Source organism: Sphaeramia orbicularis, chromosome 19 (genome assembly GCF_902148855.1).
Source record: "Sphaeramia orbicularis chromosome 19, fSphaOr1.1, whole genome shotgun sequence".
Taxonomy (NCBI): domain Eukaryota; kingdom Metazoa; phylum Chordata; class Actinopteri; order Kurtiformes; family Apogonidae; genus Sphaeramia; species Sphaeramia orbicularis.
The window spans coordinates 33,358,961-33,377,991 of NC_043975.1; the positions used below are offsets into that span (position 1 = coordinate 33,358,961).

The 19,031-nt window shown below is 38.2% G+C and overlaps 2 long non-coding RNA genes and 3 pseudogenes across 2 annotated transcripts; 2 read left to right on the forward strand and 3 right to left on the reverse strand.

The window, feature by feature from the left end:
- Window positions 1-216, reverse strand: part of LOC115439417 (proline-rich protein 12-like) — a 12,641-nt pseudogene extending 12,425 nt beyond the window's left edge.
- Window positions 217-230: 14 nt separating this feature from the next.
- On the reverse strand, window positions 231-756 carry LOC115410147 (uncharacterized). The gene is made up of 3 exons (XR_003934065.1): window positions 735-756; window positions 484-568; window positions 231-374 (listed from the first exon to the last, which is right to left on the reverse strand). It is a non-coding gene; the product is annotated as an uncharacterized LOC115410147 (long non-coding RNA).
- A 3,746-nt stretch (window positions 757-4,502) lies between these two features.
- Window positions 4,503-5,852, forward strand: LOC115410146 (uncharacterized). Its single transcript, XR_003934064.1, has 4 exons — window positions 4,503-4,766; window positions 5,200-5,293; window positions 5,405-5,452; window positions 5,835-5,852. It is a non-coding gene; the product is annotated as an uncharacterized LOC115410146 (long non-coding RNA).
- A 148-nt stretch (window positions 5,853-6,000) lies between these two features.
- LOC115439418 (synembryn-A-like) lies at window positions 6,001-9,809 on the forward strand (annotated as a pseudogene).
- Window positions 9,810-11,355: 1,546 nt separating this feature from the next.
- Window positions 11,356-18,275, reverse strand: LOC115410145 (interferon regulatory factor 3-like; annotated as a pseudogene).
- Between the last annotated feature and the right edge of the window lie 756 nt (window positions 18,276-19,031).

Below are 19,031 nucleotides of genomic sequence, written 5' to 3' on the forward strand. Positions count from 1 at the left end.
GAAAAAAGGAGTAAAATGAGCTGTGGGTTGTCAAAAGATTTTTTTTTCTCTTTATGTTTGATTTTTTTTTCATCCATATCCTATCAGAAGAACACTTTTTTTCCAGCTTTAATCTTATCCTGCACTCGTTCTTCTGTTGCAATTAGTTTCAAGACAAACTTTAACCAGTCTTTACACTAGCAGTAGTTTTTGATCAGGATATTTTTTGTTTTCCATTACCTGTGTTCAGTGCGTCCATGACTGGATGATTTCCTTCTTCTGATTGAAATGGGATGATCTTCAGCGCTGGAACATGTTGCACCTGTGTGACCTCTGAACTTTCCAACTGTGATGCCTGCACAGCATCTTCGGAGGTCAAGGTGTCTGCGTCCAACCTACAGGTTCAGACAGAATGAGGTTCTGAATAAAAGGCAGTTTCTTGAAGATAGAGCTACTGTCTGGGTTGAATTCCCATCAGTGTCTCCACATCTACATTTTACTAACCTTTGAGTCAGTCTGAGCGGTGAGGCAGAGGTGAAAGGCACGATCAACAGCAGCAGCAGAACAGCTATCTCCATACCGCTCTGGCCTGCAGCAGAAAAAGTGATGGAGACAAAAGCATTCTTAGGATCAGACTTATTACAAATGAATGCTTAATATTAACTGAAATAAAATAGATGAAGTACATAAAATGACAAGGAAGGTCAAGAAAAAAATAGTAAGTAACAAAAACGTAAGTTCAGGATGAAACTTACCACCAAGAAAAAGCAAAATCTGAAGTTCCAAAGGTTCTTGACCAGAGTTAGATGCCGAGTCCTGGCCATCCTCTCCACCTCTGTTCTTTATAAAGAGATGGAGGGTGAGGGGTGGTGTCTATAACAGCTCACTGCTACACACCCTCCCATGCAATTAATCAGTCACGTCAACAGTTTTATTTTCTATTTACAACAGCGGTGATAGTGTCATAAACAACTTTTAAACAGCAGTGTCCAAAACCTTGTGCGTATACCTTCTGTGTGACCTTCTGTGTACTTTCTGTGGTGTTACATTAATTGTTTTGTCCACTCTTTGCTCCAAAATACATGCACACCTCCCCTCCCTCCCAAGTCCAATCCTCCTCCTCCTCCTCCTCCTCCTCCTCCTCCTCCTCCTCATCCCACTCCTCACTAGCTCCACTTGCTTGCTGAGCAATTGTTCCAGAAATCACTCTTTCATTTCCATCACCTGCAGGAAGCCCGCAGAGCCCAAATAACCCCCAATTCTCCTCCAGGCTTTCTTTATCGCTCCATTTTTCCTGTGACTTTTTTTTCTCCCTTGAGTCACTTTTGCCGTCACCATGTTTATTCCTGAAATGTCCTTCACTCAAATCTTCACACGGGCAAACAGTGTTTCAACAACAATTTCTCAGTGTGTATTCTTACCCCTTTCTTTAAACATAGCAGACACACTTAAGTGGTGTTCTTATAGAATTGTCAGACGTTTTGATCCCTCTTATTTATATTTACCTAGATACCATATTAGATTAACCATACTTTTTAAGTGCACAGTCAAATACTAGCACCTTTCTAAGAAAATATCCCATACAGTATTTCTTTGAATCTTCTTTTAATAATACAATGTGTCCGCAGGGACCCAGTGTCACGTTAATGTTTCTCAGCCTCCACAGTTCCAGCCCCTTTACTGCTCTATAATGCAAAAACTTCCCCTGAGTCCATTGTGTCGTTTTCCTGTGACTAACATCTGTGCAGAGATTGTGTTGTCAAAGCTGGCTTGAGTCATGACTGGTGCGCGTGCACGCAAGCACATTATAGGTCTAATGATTAGCAAAAAGACTTATGATTTCCACATGATTAAGCATTAATTGGGATTTTGCATCACATATTATTTCATGACACATTTCCTCTTAAAAGCTTATAAGCGAGATGTCAGAGATTACGTGACAAAAGAATAGATTGCGTCATGGCTTAGTCTTTCCTCTACACCTGCTTCTTGGCTTTGAGAAAATAGTGAAGTGGGTGATAAGTTACAATAGTATTATTTAGTAGGGAAGGACCGAAACCCAGTTAAATACATTTTAAAATAGAAAGTAATCTTTATATTCCTGTATAAAATTATTGGATTGTAAAAAAAAAAAAAAAAAAAGCCTTTCTTTTCTTTTAAGAGCTGCTCTCTTTATCAAAAAATATTACTCAGTTTTTCATTCAAGTAATAATATGCTTTTATGTTGTATAAAGTACATTTTTAAAGTAATTAGGAATCCATGTTAAAAGTTTGTGTTACAGTAATTATTTCCCATAATGTCGCCTATAAAGTTGGTATAAATATTTTGCCTCTTCTGATGAAATGATTCAGGCAATGTGATTTTTTTTATAGATAAAGTGTAACTGGGACTCTGTATGTAATCATTGCACCAGGTCAAAGGTTATTACTGATGTGCATAAATGAATAAAAGAGGAATGTGTCTGAAAAACAAAATGATTCCACTTCATGGATAACATTAATAAGCAATAAATGGATTAAGCTGTTCAAGAAATGACGAGAAGTGATAAATATATTATGTTAACATACTGTATAAATGCTGAGGTCACATATACTACAGAGCAGTGTGTCATAAACTATTTTACTGGGGCCCCACTTTATCCTCAAAAGATTTATTTCTAATTCATGGGAGAATTTGTGTTTATATGACCATTTTTACAACCATTTTCCCCTTAGCCCCATCAGATCTGGAGTAGGTAAACCAGCCACATCAAAGATATGTGACAAAAATCAGGTTTTTGTTTATGCAAAACATATTAATTTTAAATATGTAAGTAATTACTTAAATGGGGCAAAATAAACGTATTCAGACAATATTCATAACACTTTCATTAGTGAACACACTCAGCCTATCTAGCCTTTCAACTATCAGAATAAAATGATATTAACTGCTATAGAAACATGATGTGAACATGCTTCTTGTTTCTTGAAATTCTTGCAAATTTATTTGATGACCCCAAAAAATTTCCCAACCTAGTGTTTAGAAATGAATGTTATTTATCATCTAATCCTAAAGACCAGATCAGCTGCATTTCACAAAACCTTAATCAGGAGGCATGTTTTTGACAGAACTGAGTATTCACAGTGGTCTGACAATTACATTTATAACACTTGTACATGTTTATTACTGATGAGAGCCTGTTTTGTTAACCATGTTGCATTTATTTTGTGTCATTTATAAAGTATTCAACATTTAAATATTTGAACGTAACCTGTACACAGATCAATGATGTGATTTAGTGGGCACATATCTCTTCATAGGGGCTGATTTAACTATTAAGAAATCTTACAAAGTGACAGAAAATTATTAGAAATGTTAATTTACCTACATCTCAACTTGTTTATTAGTATGCAGAATTGTGTCAATTTTCAAAAGTGGGTCCAAAGAATAAATAGCATTTTTCAGTCATGAATGAAATGTAGAGCTCTAAAGGTGTGTAGAGGTCAATTGTGTTTCGACTACATGCAGTATATTGTGTCTCAAGTGTTTGACAGCTTGTGATGATGTTAACCTCCGTCAGGATGATTAAAGGGGACACCCCAGCATTGCAAACGTCAATGACAACAGTTGTTTTCCCAAAAGGTCACCGATGGTAATTCATCCTATTTAGCTATAATATGTAATATCCTACATCTCAAGTGCCTCATTCATCTTGAAGGATATTCCTTTGCTTCCATGAGAACTGCTCTGACTTTTCTCCCGCTATCATTGACGTAGTGTGCATCCTGTTGTTGTAAACTCTCAGCCACTAGCCACTCGCTTTAGCCCTGTTTCCTTTACCCACCGGGCACAAGAGTGAGCATCCTGCCAGGAAAGACTGTCAGTCACTTACATTATCTTCTCACACATATAGTCTTTCAGAAAACTCAAGATAGATTGATCAATGTGTTTGTTTTTAGCTTTACAGTGCACTGAGTACAACAGTTCAAAGTGAGTTAGAGGTAAAGCAATGGATTTACTGGAAAAAAAAACTCTGAACCCGGGCTATGTGTTAGTTAAGACTGATTGATTTAATGCAACTGTAAATCAGAAGCATCTGTAGCTTAGCTATAGAAAAACATTAGATAATGAGCACATGTTGTTCAAGCAAGAAATAAATAAGCTCCTCTGATTGAATTGAGTCAGTCATGAAAATGGCACCACCTTGTGGGACTAGATACATACATTAATATATTACATTCAATTCACCTTTTCAGTACAGTGATGTAAAAATAACACAAGAGATATTTGATCCTATTATCTTAGAAAGTGTTTTCTGTAGACTTGTTTTCCAGCAGTGTTTCTCAAATAGACCTCAACCATCAGTAATTAAAATTTGATAATGCGAGTGTTTATGATGAGGCCTGACATAAACAAAATCTAAATGACTTTTTCAATGAAAGACTGTGTTAAAGTTGTAGGGATAGAAAGAGAGACTGAGTCTGTAAAATCTGTAAAAGGTTAGAGGGTCACCACTGAGAGATACGAGCTTAGAGTCCATTAGTGGATTATAACCATAACCACTCCACAGCTCCTGCTTCTCTCTTGGATTAGTGGCAGAGAGAGACACGTACTGGAGAGTGAATGAGAGTGGATGGAAAGCTTGTGAATTTAGCAAACGGTACAGTGTGTAAGTTGTGTGGCTAGAAAACACCAGGCAGCGAGTTGAGGTGGAGTTGGAGCCGTGACAGCACTTTTATGTTGGCAGATTTAAGGTGACTGGCACACCTACAGTTTATCACCTGGCTGATAAAGTGAATTTCAAAAGGTAAGTTTGCAAAAGAGGGTTTTTAAATGTGTGTAACTTGTAATCTTATCTATCTTTTCTCATCCTTTTCGTTTGTTTTGTGTATATAAAATACGAATATGTATGAGTAATTTGTCATTTATTAACCAGGATGTACATATCAGTTATCATGTACATATCAGTTATCATATTCATATAGTTATAGAGGTTATAAGATAAACCATCTATCAAACATCTACCAGCACACCTTTTTAATTTTGTAAACATTTTTCATATACATTTTTAAAGAGATTTCCATGACCACATTTTCAGGAAATTAAAAAAAAAAAAAAAAAGCATGATAAATGGTGAGTTTGCTTGTGTAGCCTGTGTAGTCATCACCATCATCATTGTGGTGTAACTTTAATTTTGTTATGGCCTGAATGATTATTTTCCTCCCTTTGTGTGTGCGCAGGCAGCATGGATGGGGACGGGGAAGGGATTATCCATTGCATCAGGCAGGGGATGAGAATGGGGTTCAGATGCAGTTGCAGGAGTTCAAAAAAGAGGTACATTTGCAAAAAAAAAAAAAAAAAACATACACATCAATACTCATCTACACAATGTGCTACTGCTAATGATAGTTAGTTACATACAAAGTCTATGTCTGTCCTCCACAGTATGCGCAGTGTTTCTTCTTTGATGCAGAGGAGAGAGACCGGAGGAAAGTAAGTTTATTCAAACAGAAGCTCCTGCAATTAATAGTTTACCATCATGCTCCTCTCCTGTGTTTATTCTCTGAAGCACACCTTTTTGTACCTCACTTCATCCAGCCCTATTTGCTCTATCCCTCCCCACCCCCACCACTCTGTCTGTGATTAGTAATTCTGCTGTATCAGTTGTCCCTGATCCTCTCCTCCTTGCATGCTCAGGCAGATTGAGCCTAGGCCGAGCCATTCTATAACCAGCACACTACGCTATAATCTATGCAAGACTGTCATTCACAGCCTGATCCACAATGGTTTTTATTTCTGCTTCATAAATTTGTTCTGATATTCTTTTGTGCTGCATTTCTTAATAAAAACTGGACTGCCTACCACTTACTTACAGCAAAGGAAACTAGAAGAGGGTAGAGTGCTGCCATGTTCTGACCCTAAACTAATTCACAAACTGCTATAAAGTGAAGACTTTGTGTCAGGTGGTTCTTGACTTGTTTTCCAGTTCAGAAGAATAAAGTGAGGGAGTATGACTCAAGACTCTGACGTGAAGAGTATACCTAGAGGACCGTGCCTCCTCTCAGACAGGTACCTCATTTCACATCGCACAGATAGATTATATTTCGTTACTGTTCTGGATGATGCTAAACAGATCTATTTCTGTTCTCAGAATTTGGCCATTGTCCTGTGAGGTTCATAAGAACAGGAGTTAAGTGTCGTCTGCTGAGAGTATGCCTGCGCTCCCTGAGGCCTCTCCAGGGACAAAAGGATCCTGGTCCCCTGGTGACTGACAATGCTCGCCTGACTTTGGCCAAACTAGCTGGTTTGACCACAAGCGATGCCACTGACGAAACCACTGACCCTGATACTGATTTCTATGACAACATCCTTGCGTCCCTCGCTGAGGCCAAAGCACAGCAAAGTCATGACGACGAGGATGATGGTGACTTGGAGGCTGGTGACCAAAATGAAGCCTTTGACGAGGATGCCAAGAGTGACATTAGCAACGCCAACAGTGGAGATGTGGACAGCCTCAGCTGGTTCGGGAGCCACAGAACCAGCATCAATGAAATGCACAGGGGCAGCATCCATCAAAGGTGCTGGAGAGAGGAAGAGAGACCGTAGAGAGAGCAGATAGAGGGGGATGAAGAGGAGGAGGAGGAAGGAGAGTCAGGAGAGGAGGCGCAGAGAGAAAGAGGCCATGAAGGTGTTGTGTAATGTGGTGTACAACAGCACATGGGCACAGGAACGGTTCAGTGCTCTCAGGTGGGTTTCACAATAGTATTAACCACTGCTGTCAGCTTTATGTGTGTGGGTTCTGTGTTCACATAACCCAAACACAGTTACACCAGAGTTTAGAAGCAGGAAAAATATCATTTGCACTGAACCCAAGAGAAAATATCCTTTTTAGACTCATCATTTTGGTGCATTTTTCAGCAATTACATGGAAAAGCAAAAACATTATTAGAAACATCATTAACATTTAGCTGAAAGCAACAGTAACAACTCCACTGTGTTGTTACAGATCATTAAGAAAACAAATCCCTCAGATGTTAATATTAAACTACCATAATTATGACTGTTTCCTGTAAAATCTATTCATTTCTATGTAAACAAAAACATTTCCTGACACCTAACTCTCGTATTTCATTCCTTCAGCCTCATGAATGGCCTCCAGAGGTACCTCTCCAACAGCATTAACTGCTCATCTCCCTCCAGTTTTCAATTCTAGGAACTACCCTCATGTTCTTATACTTGCACTACGACCAGAGCTCAGCACTCAGCTTCAACAGGTAACACAATATCACAACCCTCCTCAGGCAAAATTATTATACACTTGTGATGCTGTACAATTTAGCTTCTCGTGTGATATAATCCACATTTTTAATTATGTAATTTATCATGTGCCATATATCAGTGCATTTGTGTTACATGAGTATGATGAGTGAGACCAGTATGACTGATATTGTTGGAATTACTGGTGCCTTGACAAATTTTCAGAATGCTGTGAACGCTTTCAGAATGGTGATTTTTTTCATGATGCTTCACAGAGACATTATGATGTTATGATTTTTATGCATTTGTCCATATAGTTTTTCTACATCTACATCTCCTCTTCCAGGCGGGAGGGGTTGTCAATCTTCACAGCAGCTTTGGAGAGTTGCCTGGAGGTTCAGTGGAAGGACCAAAACGAGTGTATTCTGGATCCAAAGGCCCCACCCATTTCTCTGGAAGCTTCTCAGCGTGTTGTAGAGAGCCTGAAGATCCTTTTCAACATCATCCTACAGCACCCACAGGCAGGAGCCAAGTGAGGTCAGGTAAATACAGTATCTGTATGACTGCATCTTAAAACTTGTCGCCTTCTGATGTAAGTAAAAGTAAAGCAAAACCCTCTAATTACATACATCCTGACAGATGTTTGCTTCACACCTGGTCAGTTTTTTTCACTGAGAGGAACTAAATGATGAGTTAGATGTTATTCTGTGTGTTTCTTCAGGCTGATGCTGCTCTGTACCGACACCTGGTGGCAATGCTTCGTCTCTGCCTGATGAGGAAGTGTCTGCCTGGCAGATGACACAGAGTGAACTTCAGGGGTGAGCGTCAACCAATTTCATCCAAATCCTTCCATACTTTTGAGTTATCTTGCAACAGACAGACAAACAAACAAACAGACAAAACCCCAATGAAAACAGAACCTCTGTGGTGGAGGTAATAAATATTATGTCATATAATCCTTTTAACCCTACTTTACTATAAAAGCAGGATAAATATAGGAAATAAGCATGGATGTCTAAGTCATTGTCATTCAGGGATCATCACATGCAGCCCAAAGGGACCAGTAACACAATGGCATTATAAATTATAAAATAATGATAACTCCAATTTTTTGTCTTTGTTTTAGTGCATAAAAGGAAATTACATGATGAAAATGTTTACATGTACAAACTATCCTTTCAGAAAAAACGTGAATAATCGAAATATCTGAAATTCTTAAGAGGAGAAAGTGTCATTTTAACAAAATTATGCCTCAGTTTATCATTTACACATATGCATTAAATCTTATAGATCGCAGTGGATCTACAAAGGTACAAAACATGTAGAACAGGCACAACTGAAAAATGAGTGTTTAACTGTATGATCATACAACTTGTCAAAACACAGTGACACCCTTGACTGTCAGTGTCTTCTGTGTAATTTTTGTGCTTTGCAAATTCATCCCATGAGCCAGATTGAACCCTTTGGAGGGCCAGTTTTGGTCCACAGGCCGTATATTTGACCACCCTGAAATAAAGTTTTAGATTGAAAACTTAATGCAACCAGTAAAAATAATTAAACTCACTTTCATAACAGATTGTTTCATAATAAATAAACACAGGGTTAATCTGTTATATAATATCTTGATCATGTTTCCATCAGTTTTCATTATATTCTGCCATCCTTTTATATATGTATATTTATACGTTTCCTTTCCTTTATTGTGTTTGTCTCTTTTGTCACACTCTCACAGTCACACAGTCAACCTGTTGTCGCGCTGCCCCTCCAGTGTCTCGATGTGCTGCTGGTGGTTGCCCTGGACCCGACTCGAAGCAGTGCAATGGGGTCAACATGGACTGTGTTCACCATCTGCTTATGTTCATGGAGAATCGTCTGGACTCGTGAGGGCAAATCTAACATGGCAAAGAGGTTAAAATATTGGGTGAAAACTTCATTAACAGTTTTGGAAAATTTAGCAGTGAAGCAGAAACATGTTTTTCCCACTATAGTGATTTTTCCTAGTTCAAAGAGAAACTGACGGGTTAATACTGAAACTGATTTCCTGCTTCTCAGGGTGACAAGATCAAAGAGAAGCTGACACGTCCTCAATTTGCTGACAGAGAGCTGCCGGCACACAGAGAAACACGCCAGTACATCAGGAAATATGTAACATACTCAGCATTACGATACCTGCATAGCACATTCATGTGACACTGTTATTTTAGCTGGACCTAGTAATGATTAAGCCCACCTCATTAGATCCAGCCTCCTCTGAGAGATGCGTCGCAGAAGCCAGAGGAAGGTTGCACTGTGAAAAGTCGTCTGATCCGTCTCATGACCCACCTGGACACAGACCTCAAACACTGTGCTGCAGACCTTATATTTGTCCCTGTAAAGAAAATGGTAAGAATACTGACTAATATGCCTTATTCCAGTGTTGAGTGTGGAAAAAATTCAACATTGGAGGTTAATTCAGAATAACTAGAGTTTTGTATCTACTTATATGGCATTTTTCTCTTGCATTCCACATCACTGCTTCTGTAAACATTTATGAAATAGTAATCCCTCGTTTACCCCCCCACCCCACTTCTCGCAGTGAGGCGTTTTGTCAAGTACACCGGCTATGGTAACGCTGCAGGCCTGTTGGCCACCAGAGGTTTGCTTGGCAGTGGGTCCAAGGTCGTCCAGCTCCAGCACTCAGTACTCCAGTGACTCTGAATTCAGACACAGAGGAATACCGACAGGTCAAAGATCGCATCAACCCACAGTGACAGGACGGGTGGAAGCCGAGCAGCCAGGATCCCATGCAGGGCATGTCAGAGGAGGAGAAGGAGGAGGAGGCCAAGAGGCCTCATCATGCTTTTTAACAAGCTGTCCAGGTCAGTAAAGCTGATAACACTGGTACTGTGCTCTTCTGCGATAGTAATTTTTACGCAGGTCCTAAAGAGGGCTTAATGGCTAAAGGTCGAACATTATGCATACATTTGTCTATTTCTTTATTCTTTTGCGAGATAACATTATCCAGGCAGTGGGAGTGGATTCAGATGGGAAGCTGGTCCCAATGTCTGAATAAGAGACAAATCCTCACTGAGGAGCAAAGTCCTGAATCAGAGAACGACGGAGAAGCAGATGAGCACAGAAAGACTAAAGCACATGAAATTCATTGTTTATTGATGTTTGTAAATACCCCCCTTTCCAAAGTGTGTGCAAGCATATTTCTTAAAAAATACATTGGACATAAAGAAGGGATATAGTTAAGATATATAGAGAGTTGTGCCAGTTACTCGGAAACATGTGAAATATAACTTTTTACCCTTATTTTGGGATTCAGAATCTAACACTCAGCAGCAAACATGTTTTAAAACACATATTAAAATTTATAGTGACCTCTCAGAATAATGTTGTCATCTGTTATGAACTGTTGAAATAAGTTTTCATCTACTACCTGTGATGATCTTAACTCAGTGTTATGTTTCATTCCTTCCAAGGATGTTTCCAATCTAACTTACAATTATACTTTAATGTACAGTTGCACACCTAAATTAGACCAAGTTGATGTAAACACTGGCTGTGACATAACAAAACAATCTAATTCCAGAAATTTGGTGCAGAGTCCAATCATAAACATTTTTGTACTGTAGTTTGATTTTAGCCTTTATTCATTATCTTCTTTGTTTGTTAATTCTGATGTGCACACAGTTTCCAGGTTCTGCAGATGGGATACCAGCTACAACAGTACATTCATTTTAAGGCATTTGCATAGTCCATTGTAACCAAAAATCAAGTGTCTGGATGACCTTGTTTGTGCAAACCATATGATATATAAGCACATTGGTATAAAGGCATATATTTAAGTTCAAATTAATTCTTTATATTGACTCAATGCAGAATAAGATTTTTTTTTTCTTTAAATGGGCAACACAGGTCTGATAATCACTGATGTAAAAACATGTTATCAAGCTATATATTAAAATAAAAATTTTATTCTGATTTTAAAAATTGATCCAGAAAAACCCTCCAGCATTATGTGTTAATGGCTGTGTTTTTTTCTGTTTCTTATGGCAGTAGCTGAAAATCTAGTACCAGTACAAGTAATATTATTAAACATGCTCTGACATATTAGACGAGAATTTATAATAAGTTCATAAAACATGGTAAACATTGTATTTTCTGAAATGTCAAAAGCAAAAAGAAAGTATAAGTCAGTACTGATCCAACAAGAAGACTTTCTTGAGGGAGAATGTTGTGCATCAGCACATCTCCATCATCTCTTCGAGGGACATCTGCAGGTCTACAGACTGCAGGGAGGAGGCGCCGTTCGCCACAGCAAGGTTCTTCAATAACTCCATAGAAGTCAGAAACCACCTGAGACACAGAAACAGAGGGAGCAGAAGTCAGCACGACAATAATCACAGGGGCTTACATGGCAAATACAAGCTCAACAAGCACCACGTTTTAGAAAAAGATTTTTCAAGGCATGTCAAGAGTTCCAAAGTTAGGGTCAGGGCCCAAAATGGTCACAGACCTTTCGCTGACTGACTAATGGAAACAGTGTTATGGTATCATATCTTTGTTATGTATATTAGTATTTAAATGGTTTTTCATGTTATTATCTTCCTAGCCAATCCATACCAGAAACCTACTTCAGTCTTTGTGCAGAAACACTAGTCAAGTATATTAAAAAGTGTTTTAGATTTAATTAAATGCATGTTATCTTTGGTTTTACTAGTGATGAAATAGAAGATTCAAAATGATTTCTTACAAGCATTGCAGATATATGGTGCTGCATTTTTAAAAAAGTATTTATTATTTATTATTTTTGGAAACTGTTGCTCCAGCCTGCTTTTTTTTTGTTTTGTTTTGTTTTGGTTTTTTTGGTCACAAGCTGAAAATCTTTTAGGTTTTTATAGTAACTTGTATTTTTGTAATTTCCCCTCAAGCTGCTGTTAGCACACTAGCTACTTGAACAAACTTTTACCTTGCTAGCTAATATTAGCTGCTGTTAGCTCACAAGCTTATAGTAGATTTGTCTGAAAAAAAGAATCTTATATTTCATAACTAGTTATCTTAATACACTTTACCATTTTTAATTGTCTTTAAAGTCCCTTAAACTGTGTGAATTCCTTATATTACAAACACTTTTTGATGGAGAGGAGTCAGTAAAATGATGATGCTAGTAGATTATGTCAAATTATGGCACTTTCGGGCTGCTTTAGGGCTGCTTTTGTAGTTTTGAGTCTAAGGAAGAAAACAAATTTCTCTTGGGTGTCTAGCTCTGTAGCAGTCTAGTGTCATCTTGTATTTCTCTGCATAAACACCTCAGTGAAGGCTTTGGAGCAGACACGTGTACGATCTACAGTCACTACCAGATTCTAGATTTTGTTCCTCTGAGTAATCTTAGTCAATACTGAGACAAAATTGCCTTTAGAAAAGTGCTGCTTGCGTCTTTGAAGGGGCAATTTTTGGGAGAGTTTATCGTTTGTGAAATTCAATAGAGGTGTGTGAAGCACCGAAAACATTCTCTAGCTAAAACACTACTTACACAAAACTGCCTTTGCATGTATAATATAGAGCATCTTTCACCTCACTGTGATGAGCTTCTTCACCAAGGCCTGTTGTCTGGGTCAGGCCACTTCTCCCCGAGACAGAAGAACAGCGAGCAGGGGGGTCTATCTTTGCACTGATCAAATCCAATACCCCTGGAGTGATGGAACAATCAATCAATGTATCTTCTATAAAACCAAAATATACTATACAGCACTGCTACAACACAATTGTAAAATGGAACCTCAGCTTCACACTGTTCACCCACCTGTATAAACTCTTGAACAAGAAAAAGGGTTTGTGCTGTAGTTTAGAGACTTCTTGAGGGTGTTTGCTCCTGATCGAACTTGGACATGCTCAAAAAACTTTGCTGTCACCGTGTCGCTGGCCGTACACCACTGGCCCGATACCCGACATCCAAACCGTCAGCCTGTCCAGGATGCGATGGGGTCAGATTGGCCGTGGGTTTATCATGCATGTCTCCTGGTGTTGGCAGGGAGATCAGGGACAGGCCTGACTCCTGATCCAAACTGGCCCCCTGAGTTCAGGCCTAATGTGAAGTCAACAGAATACATTTATTTCATTTTATGTTAGATGCTTTGTATAGTTACATGACTGACAATTGCATAAAAATGTTTTTCTAAAGGTTCAGTGTGTGATGTTTAGTGCAGATTTCAACAAACTGATACCCGTCCTCTTACCCTTCCCTACAATGGCTGCTAAAAGTAAGCTCCTTTCTGGAGCCAGTGTTTAGTCTGCTCAATATACACTTTTGGCTTAACCTTCAAACAGCCACTGGCAACCAAAATCATCTACTGATCTAAATGTCTAATTGAAAAAGGAACCAGTAAACCTATCAATACGTTGAAATAATTCAGATAAAATAGAGTCATCATATCCTATGACCCATTTGGATGTTCAGAGGCTCCATGCTGAACATGAAATGCTATCATCTTCTGCAACATTGATACACCAGTAAAAAACATGTAGTTTGACAAATGACAGTGGTTGTAAACACTTATTTTTACATTTAGTTAATGATATCTTGAAGCTGAAGAAGTCACTTTTTCTTCAGTTTTCCCTTTTTTTGATATAATACCCTCAATTTTAACCTGAGCTTTCATGAACATTTACATGATCTGCAAATTAATAAGGAAAACCTTGATTTTCACTGAAAAATGCAACATACAGAGGATAACATAATAAATGGTGATCACTTATGAAAGGTTAAATAGTTCAGAAAAATTAATTTGGGAACTGCCACAAAAGTAGAACTGGGTCTTCATGCGATAAGTATTAATTTAGTCATCATTCTAACATCATCATGAGAGTAATGGACCTTAAGGCTGTATTCCACCTGCTTTAAAAGGAAAATGAAAAATGTAATCCACAGTGATTACAGAACTATATTGGCCTAATCATGAGCTCATAAGGCCTCTAAGGTAACACAAATGTTCTTGTTCATATTTTTAGGTGATTGTGCAGTCAAATTAACATAATCATGAATAATATGATATATGAATATTCTATCTCTGCAGTTACATCCCCCCTAAATTTCACACAGAGAACCTTTAATTAAAGCTTGGTTTTGAGCTCACCTGTAGACTATGCGGACCCCTGATTCATTCTCAACCAGCTGCTCAGACACCTTCACCCCTCTGTAGTACACAATTACCTTGAACTGAGTCTCTAAGAATTCAAAAGAACAAAAGTTGCACATCATTACTGATATAATGATATGACATCACAATGCTGTCAATATGATACAATAGGACATTGTTGTTTGAATGGTTTATTACAGAAACATCGACTTACTGAAATGATCTCCATCATTGGTCTGGCTCATAGTATGTAGAAACTGCTCTGCGTGATCACTGCAGGCCCCTCCCACAGCTCCCTCCATTGGATGTGCTGGTTGCTCTGGCAACCCAGCTTCACCGACTGCTCCCTCAAACGGTACTGGATACTGCTGTTGCCCACGCAACACATGTCCTCCAATCACAACCTGATTTTGTAGCTGCTGTTGCTCAGGAGGAGGCTCAAGCCTGCCATGCCCTCTGTGGAAAAGTTGGAGAAACTGTTTCTAGGAAAGTACCTTGGATACTGAGTGTTTCTGCTCATACTGCAGCACAGAGAGGAGAAGCAGAGCTGGGTATCTAATCTACCTGTTTCAGGGCCAATGTTCAGTCCTTTTAGACACTCCTCAAGAATATCCTGTTTAGGAGCAGCATCTGTGGGAAAAAATATAGCAAATATCAGGACAGCATTCCAAAAATGTTAAGGAAATTTTCCTCTTTAAGATAAATCATACCAGTAGGAAATACATACTGTACCATTAGAAAATAGACTGTCTTCAGGAAGATAGATGCATCCCTCAAAGTCTGGGACAACCTGGAGCAAAGACTATCAGAAATATACAAATGAATTACACCATACACAGCATTTACATGTTGCTTCCTTTGTTTGTATGAGTAAAACAAACAGACCAAATCACTTACTTCTTGTACAGGGAGAGGGAAATCCTCAAACAAATCAGGATCATTTTGGTCCTGGGAGTTTGCTTTGAGAGTGAAACCAAAACTCATGGTTAATATGTACTCTTCAGATATTTCTATCTTTTATTCTGCACTGCACATCTTCAAAAATGGTGTTAATTTGTCAGTTGTACACTTGCATATTAATCTGATAAATCATAACACAGAAGCAGAAATCTAGTCGTAAATATATGCCACCGGCCGCTTTTGGAAGATGGGTGGTATGTGATAATCAGGTGTCACAGAGATCAGTGGTGTTTAGTTCACACAAATGAAAAGGTTGTTTGTCATCTCCAAGTTCAAACATGTAAGCAGAAATGAGACATACCTATGTACTGTACACTTAGCTGTTTTACATTCTTGTGTTCATATGCAGAACATTTGCAGGAATGAGACATTGAAGACCAATTGTGTCATAAAGGAAGCATTCAACATCACAGACTGCCTTCTGTCTGGGATTAGAATTAAAAGCATGAAGATAACACTACTGCATGAACAAATATGGATTTTGGAAGGAAGAGAGAAATGTATGTTTTACATTTCAAGTGGTAGAAAATGAATGCAGACTTTTGTGGGTAAAAGACATGCATGATTTAATCTAACAATCATCATTACTTACAATGAGGTTTTCCATGTAAACACCAGTTGAAGCCTATTAAAATCTAAGAAAAGAGATGCTGAACGCTGGCTATCATAAATCCATAGCAACAGCTCAGCCTATAGGTGCTCATACCAAGCATAACGTTCCATTTCTGTGCAACAATAGACCAGATTGTGTAACCCTCACCTCCTGACCTTGACTCATCTGGCCAGCGAAACACTTTGTGAGGATTGGCAGCATCATTCTTGTTGTCAGCGATCATTTTGAAGCCTTTGGCTCTGAGGGCGCTGCGGAAGTTCCTCTTCCAGACTGAGGCGTCTCCCTGAGCCCGGCCATTGCCAGTGACCTCCGCCCAGGCCTATAGCGAAGAAACACCATGAAGACAGACTGAATAAATCCATTTGCACATACAGACATTTACGGTGCATTTACAGCTGTGTCAGTTCTTCTAGTGTTATGTCGACTCTGTACCTTGAAGATAAGGACGTCTGTGTTGGTTGAGTCTTGCCTCAAAGCGTGTTTCCATGGGATGCAGAACTCTGTCCGCTCAGGGTTTGTCCAGTTAACACCAGGATAGTTGCCGCTGTCAAGCTTTGTCCTCAGCCATGGAATGAGGAGAGGTCTGGATTGAGCCATTTCTACAGCAGACAAAAAAAAGTTAACAGGGATCCAGTCATTTCTGAGTACTTCATTGTCATGATATGTTCTCCTATTGACTGTAGTTAATGTTGTGGTCTGATCAGTTCATATCACTCAGTTATGCTTTATACTTTGTAGATGTTACTGATGGGACATGAAAAAATGTATTATAAAAAAATCTAAATTATTATTGTCCTTAACCTTTTCATGCAAAGTGGTCACTCCACTGGACAGTTATTCTCCAGCTGTTCTCTTCTATATTAATGGATTTTATTATTTTAGTTCCATGTCAGCCAACACAGTGGACACCTATGCATCATCCCATACACTGCAATTCATACAATTACTGTAACTGTGCTGTTCTAAATAAACCTGATTTGCATTAACATGTTTGAGTGTGAATCAATAGCTTGTTATTGTTATTAGACTGTAGTTTTTGGGGGTTTTTTTGGGTTTTTTTTTTGCATATTATCCATGAAGTGAGTAATAACTAATATTAGTGTATGTTAAAATGTGACAAACACCAGATTAACAGCATTAAAAAAAAAATTTATAGTTTTCACTCAGTATATCAGTAAATACATGTTTCTTTGCTTCAAAAATTAAATGCACGGTGTCCAGCTGAGTGGATAGTTTTGCAACTCCATGAAAAATAGGTTCATAAAAAATTTTTCAATCACATTGTTTTTTTCATGCCTAAAGAGGAATAAAAACACTCAGGAAAAATAACTTGATTAGGGTCAAAACACTGTATTCAAAATCTCTCTGACGGGACATTTTAGAGACAATTTGACCCACATTTTTATTTTTAAATTCATTTTTGCTTTAGTTGGACCATAAGGGATTATCCAAAACATGGAGCTACTTTATATTGAAATAAATGTTGGAATGGCAATCAATTAAAGTTCACTCTCTGACAGAACATCACTGTGTTTGGACCCATTAAGGTTCTCTTAATTCATGCATGAAAGGGTTAATAAATAAAAGACCCAACATAAAGCTGAGCCATGATTACTTTATAGTATCATGTTTACCTTAAAGGGACATATTTGACCTGAAGAGGGCGCAAAAATACTAAAAATTTAGATTAAAGAGCCAGTCTTTTTTTTTTTTTTTTTTTTATTGAAATTAAATAAATCCATGAATAAACAACGAATTTGCTATTTTACAAATCCTGCTGTGAGATTCATACTTTCATCCCTTCCCTAAAAGAAAAGTCATATTTATAAACTGATAATATGTGGACAGAAAACTCAAAAAATAAAAATAAATCAATTTGTACTGATAAATAATATAGAGTATTGCAGTGGTACATATTTAACATGAAGCATATGATTACTTATAATACTGTCCGACAGCTTAGAAGTAATTATAGGTGTATGACAGTTTCCTTATGTTATTAGATTTATATTAATAATAGGAAGTTGTGATATACATGAGTCTCGAATTGCTAAAGCAGATGACTTTAGAACTCACTTCTAAGGGTTATGCACGGTAATTCTAAAACTCATAACCATATAATTTTATGTTGCAAGCCAATTTCCCACTGCTTTAAATGACTACATGTGTACGTCTGTCTGAAGTGTCCTACCTGAGGATCCAGTCAGGGAAGGATGGTGCGTTCAAGGACCAGACGTGATGATTCTGGAGCAGGACAGTCTCCGTCAGTATGTCGTGTCCGTCAGTATGTCAGAAAGCCGTACGCTCAGCTTCTTTTTATATACTGCCTGTGGTCCGTATGTACAGGCTTTCTCGGGAAACTCCACGGTTCAGTTTCGTTTTCCAGATGTGACGTCAGCGGGGCTCGATGCCAGATGAAGCCGCTAGGAGGGGTCCGTCTGCGGGTCAACACTCCGCACAGCAGAGGCCCAGAACCGGTCCTCTGAAGGGCCAAAAAATAAACTCAAAATTCAAGGGCGATGCTGAGTGAAGTTACATTGCATTAAAAGGCAATGTTTATAAAGAAAATTATATTCTAAATTAAAATAAAACAAATTAAAAAAAAAAATTCTGCTTCAGGGTTATTTTCTAGTGATCAGACATGGTTGTCATCAAAAACCTTTGCGGTTTTTTCCCCAGCCTGGCACCTATTCTGGTGAATAAAAAGAAAATGAAACCAAAACAAAATGTTAAAAAAAAAAGTGTAATGCTGGAGAGTTTGAGTTTATAGATCAGAAAACAATGAATGTTAACATCACTATTTTAACCGCAGTAAAATTCAACATCTACACATTTTAATAACAAAAAAATGTTTTATTTTGCTGTCACTACTTATGAAAAGGTAGACTGCCTGAAGAAAAGGAGACTAAGTAGATGCTTCTGAAGTGCAAAAGCCACGATCTGACCCACAACCACATGCTCAATTTTTCCCCTTCCATTGTTGATATAAATCATGAAACATCCTTAAACATCAGTGCTATAAACCATGTCCTGCCTTAATCCGAACCCTAAAACCAACCATATTCTCTAATAGTGATAATCAGCAAAACCTGTAAAAACCTAATCCAAAATCCGCTGT